The sequence below is a fragment of the Coffea arabica genome, chromosome 8c (assembly GCF_036785885.1).
Source record: "Coffea arabica cultivar ET-39 chromosome 8c, Coffea Arabica ET-39 HiFi, whole genome shotgun sequence".
NCBI lineage: Eukaryota > Viridiplantae > Streptophyta > Magnoliopsida > Gentianales > Rubiaceae > Coffea > Coffea arabica.
Genome location: NC_092325.1, coordinates 30,440,903 through 30,446,346, shown reverse-complemented (window position 1 = coordinate 30,446,346; position 5,444 = coordinate 30,440,903). Strand labels below are relative to the sequence as shown.

Sequence of the window (5,444 nt, the reverse complement as noted above, 5' to 3'; positions counted from 1 at the left end):
GATCAGGTTTTAAAAACCAGTTTTCATAAAATTGTTGTAACTTGGTGTAGGGAAATCCAAATTTCATTCTGGTTATTATGTTTAAAACTAGACTTGAAGTTATTTAAGTGTTATAAATTTTAGAGGCTAATTCGATTCCTATAAATTTTGCTAAATTTTCAAATTTCACTGAAATTCGAGACTTTTTTGCCCTATTTTAATGAAGCAGCAAGTTGGAACTGAGATTTGAATGATTTCTGATTTGAATCTGGAAAAAGTGTCTTCTAAAGAGTTTTAGTACATTGAATCTAGTTTCCAACGGTATAAGGTTTCCAATTTTTGGACTTACAGAACTCAAGATGTGATTTTTCAAGTATTGTCACACAAAGTTGGAATTTTCTGGTTTCAAACAAAATGCCTTTCTTAAGAATTTCCAACTTTCCTTTGAGCTTGTTAGTCCATTTTAAGTTTGATTTCATGGATAGATACAAGGTTTCTTGTACCTTTAGACCTTCATTTTGAATCTTGGTTTCCAAAGGATTAAGTCTCTCTTGATGCATTTTCTTGGTTGCCTAAACAAATGAGTTTTCTCCCTTGTATGCTATGTGACTTAGGGTACGTGAGTGATGGTTTAAGGGGGAAATTGACCTAGAGGTGATTTGCATTTAGTGATGGTTGATTGATATTTTTTCAGGTGTTCAAGAGGATTTCGAAAGGAATTCCGGTGCGGACAACTAAAGGACTTACTTGTTCGTTTGTTTTTGAATTTGCTAAGTGTCAAGTGCATGCTTCATATTACTATGATTGAAGTGATAATTGTATAAGTGCTATGTGAATCATGAACTTGCCGAGACTAGAATATACTTTATTGCCCTTGTTCTCTCTCTCTCTTGATTGAATGATATATGTTACATGAATGTTTGTGACTTGCACTTGTACTTGAACCTGTTTTAACTCGTGAGCACTGAGTGGTAGCATATGCCACATTCTATTCGGGTGGGAGGTGCCTCTCATACTGATTCAGTGCTATGATTGATTCTCTGAGTGGTAGCATGTACCACACCTTATTCGGGTGGGAGGTACCTCTTATACTGACTCAGTACTATGACTGATTTTAAGTTGATTGGAGCGTTGTCTCATCGACAACTCGGGCTTGTGGGGACGTCCAAACCCCTCTGGCTAACCTTGTAACTCGAGTCGGCAAGCGTTTGATCGAAAAACTTGGTGAACCTTAGGAAATATTATTATTTGATCTTTTGAGATCTTGCTTGACATATTCGAATAGTATTTCCATCTAATGCGTATTTGGTTTCGGATCCGAGTGCGTACTATGTTGGATAGAGGAAGTAAGTGGAGCGCTACGGTCATGTTGCTTCTTAAGTTGACGGAAAGTCAACCCCAAATAGCTTGAATCGGTCCAGACGTGGAAATAGCTCCTCAGAGTTCCTATATCCTTTTATGTGTGTTTATTTCCTATTTGTGCACTTAAATGAAAATTCATGTTAAAATTGTTTTCAAGTATGCTATTTGATTAATTAGTGCTACTTGCTCACTTGTTTAATTTTTTTTGGCCTCACTGAGCATTAGTTCATCCCTTTAAATTTGTTTTTCTTAACAGGATTTGGAGGTGAAAGTTTGAAATTCTAGACTAGCGGCTTTTGGTGGAAGCTAGTATATCTTTTGTATGAAATTGGAGACTCTTAAAGTATAAATTTTGTTATACTTGGATATTGTGGATTGTAATTATAAATGGTCACTTTGGAAGTTTTTGGACTTGTATATTCGAAACATTTCTCAATTATAAGTCGATAGTTGACTTGTGATTCTTTATTAAGTTAAAACGAATCGTGAGTCCTGACGAGAGTTGGGCAGGCACCCCGCTGATACCCTAGGATTCGTCTTAGGAAGAAATGGGGCGTCATAACAATAATGTATGCTTATTATTAGATATTGCAATTTTTTCTATCACTACTCTTTTTAATGATTCATATTATATTCCAATACTATCCGGTGAAAATTACATCAAATAGATGGACAAGGTTCTTTTGACTTCTCCCATCTTCTTCTTAGGTGTACCCTTGAAGTTAGCGAATCGTCTGTCTGGCTTTCGTCAGGACTCACTCGCTCATATTAATTTCAGATATAACATTTGATAAACCTTCTTTAATCTTGCCTATCTTACATTAACTTCAGAAATAACATTACCATTGAACAACTGAACATTCATTCTTCAATCCAACTCCTGTAAGAAAAACAAAGCTAAATGGTTGAGCTAATGCTCAATCAAGTTTCCATGCAAGCAACAATCAATAAACACTTAAACCAGATAAGCCAGTAACAAAATTAAGCAACTAAGGAACACTTCACTGAATAAAGTGGAGAATACTTCACTGAACAATCAATTTTAAAAGGATATGGTGCTCGCATTAGAATCACTTCAATGCACTACCCACTCCGCCAAACTCCTCCTTATAACTTCCAAAACAGTAAACACTTCCCTCACTTAGATGGCCATAACAATATCAGTAATTTGCTACTCCGGGGAATACTCGAGCATACCGAAACACTTACCCAAAGTTACGGTCCTACCCGACCAAGCCCTTTTGCCGGCTCGAATAGTCCGTTGAACAGAGGGTTTTGGGGCCCAGTCCAGCCGCTGTGGTAAAATACACACACGGCTTACAGTCATGCACACTTACAATAACACTTGATCAATTATCAACCTTCAAGCTCAAACTAAGTCGAATGCAATAAAGTATACTCCCGACTTAGAAGACGAGGGACAATTGAGATACACTTTATAATGAATCACTAACAATATTCCATAATAAGCACATTTATCATATAATTTCACTTAACTAAACACAAACAGTTTAAAACACAAATTCGGAAACACTCACCAAATTTCAAATAAATTACTCTCGAGCCTTGAGTTTGCTTTCTGGTTCACAGCTACCCCCTGAGATAAATTTATAACTCTAAAATGAAGATACAATTTGTAGATAATCACTTATCATTTGTTACCTTATAATTTAAACTTATTAAAGTCAAGTTTTGGCTTTAAAATACAAGATATAATATATCTAACCTTTTCTTAAATTTTATCTCGAAACTTATCAACTTTATTATTTTAAACAAAGAAATATACATATTTTTCAAGTTTATAATTTATAAAATATTTAAATTAGGATTAAACCATTTTCCATCCAAGATTCTAATATTAAAGCTTAGGAACACTCCATTGGTTCCATTTTAACTAATTAACTTTAAGCCATTTGTAACTTAGATTTTATTTCTCTACACTAGTCCTTCAAGTCTTAAAATCTTTAAAATGATGGTGAGGACAAGATTAGTTGATTTGAAGCCATGTTATGTATATAACTATAACCAGTTACTTTAGGGTTTCCAAAAATGTCATAGAAAGGTTTGCTAGCTACCGTTTTAGTCAATATCTAAGTTTCAGCAATATACTTCCTAAATTCTGTTAATATTTCATCTTTTACTTAGCTAAATCATTAAATACTTGATATTCATTCTGTGCCTGCCTAAACTAGATCAAACAACATGTACCCTCAACACATAATTCCAGCAAAAACAACAATAAATTCAGTCCTCAGCTAAATGCAAATTCCCAGTAGCTAGGCAGTCAATTACAAGACTGTTTCCCCCCATCTTCTTTACTTTCCTCCTCCTAACTCGACATGCTGGGAGTAATTATCCAACTACAGAGCATCGTAAGCAAGAATATATGTTGACAGCCAAAAATGAAAGAACAAAGCTGAACCGAGTCTTAAACTCCCTCTCGGCTAGAGTGAAAAGAAACTCTTGCAGCAGATTGAGCTCATTCTTCCTTCAATGTTCACTTTAGTTTCAATTCATTTCTATCTTACTTGTTGAAGTTAAGAGACTTATGACATGCTACAGTTCTATACGTTTGTCTAGAGATTAAAATTTGCGAAGGATAACCAGAGTTTCCTCTCTTCTCTTTCGGTTGCGGTCACTAAATTTCCAGCAAAACAATAGTTCATCATTTGACATTTTCTCACCTTTTCTTTCTCAGGTTTTGGTCTCAATCACTCATGCAGAGGATACTTAATTTGTTGCAGGTTATCCTAAGCTAGATAGGGTAGTTCTTGACCAAAATTTCTGAGGAAAACTGAATAAAATTACAAGTCTGCACAAGCCTGCTACATCTAGTGCATAGCAGACTGCACCAGGTTACTTTCATGCCCACAGTTCCAATTCTTACAACTCCTACGGTTAATCCTTCTTTTATTACTTAAAGTGGACATAATCATGCTTTCCTAGCTGTAGTTTCCATTTTCTAATAACTAGCCACATAATTAGCACTTATCTCTGGGTTAGAAGTCAGAACTTTCTCTTAGCGGACAGTTGATTCTAAACAAAATTTCTCCCGCAACAGCACTTAGTTTTTCTTGGCTAGATTCCAGCACCCACAACATGCAAATTCAAATATACCAGATGATTAAGAGGTTATATACAAATTTCCATCATTCATGGATTAAAATCCAAGCAACAGTTTTCAGTTTCTTCCAAATCTGTCCAACAGCTTGATTTCCTTCAAACAAGATTTCACCTTGTCTAAGAGTCCATTTCTTTACTAAGTTCTCGTGCAACTAATGTGATTTTTCAGTTACACCGAATAAATAGAAAATAGGTGCAGGTTCTTACCCTTTTCTCCTAAGAATTCGATGTTGCAGGCTGCTAAAATTTCTGATTCTGGTTCCTCACTCTTAGCTCTAGTTTCCTTTACCTTCTGACAGTATTCTCTCGTCTTTGTTTGGCTGGTGATACAGCTTGCTAATCCTTTTTTCCTCACACTCAGTTTCTCACCCTCGATCCTGTTTTTGTAAGATGCAAGAAAGAAAGAAAGAAAAGAAGTCTGTCTACTTCACTCCTTTGATCACCACCCAAATAATGAGCCTACTGTCTAGTTACTTCCTCTTGGTTGTTTTGTAGAGTTTTAATGTAAGAAAGACAACAATGCTACCTAAATCCTCTTGCTTTCGGTTACTCCTGCCTCAGCAAATGTTCCACCGCCCAGCTAGCAGGCCAACTCTTATTTGCTGCTTCATTTCCACCATTTAGACTTGCTAGTTCTAGTGCTGTTTTCTTTAAATTTTCCTTCAGTCACTGCCCAAATTTTAACAGTTAGTTTTTGTCTTTTTCCCACTCGGTCACCGCTTGGATTTGGCAAACCATTGGTTGTGGATTTCCTTTGGTTTCTCTCAATCACCGCCCAAGTTTTGTTTATCATTTAATTGCCTTACTTCTACTAGGTTCCAGATTCTCCAAATGTGTTACTTCCCTCAGTTTCTGTTTTGTTAAAAATTATGATAGCCTGTTCCTTGGCTACATGGTAGTTTATCCGAAATTCCAAGGTTGGTTTGGTCATTTAATTTTAATTATTTGGTTGCTAAGGGTCTATAGTTTTATTATCTCAT

At 35.7% G+C, this 5,444-nt stretch overlaps 1 long non-coding RNA gene across 2 annotated transcripts; it reads right to left on the bottom strand.

The window, feature by feature from the left end:
- Positions 1-1,897: 1,897 nt before the first annotated feature.
- Positions 1,898-5,110, bottom strand: LOC140013214 (uncharacterized). 2 transcript variants are annotated; one of them, XR_011820286.1, is made up of 3 exons: positions 4,672-5,110; positions 2,880-2,938; positions 1,898-2,221 (listed from the first exon to the last, which is right to left on the bottom strand). It is a non-coding gene; the product is annotated as an uncharacterized lncRNA (long non-coding RNA). The 2 variants fall into 2 exon arrangements; XR_011820285.1 differs by lacking the exon at positions 1,898-2,221 and having other exon boundaries at positions 2,318-2,938.
- Between the last annotated feature and the right edge of the window lie 334 nt (positions 5,111-5,444).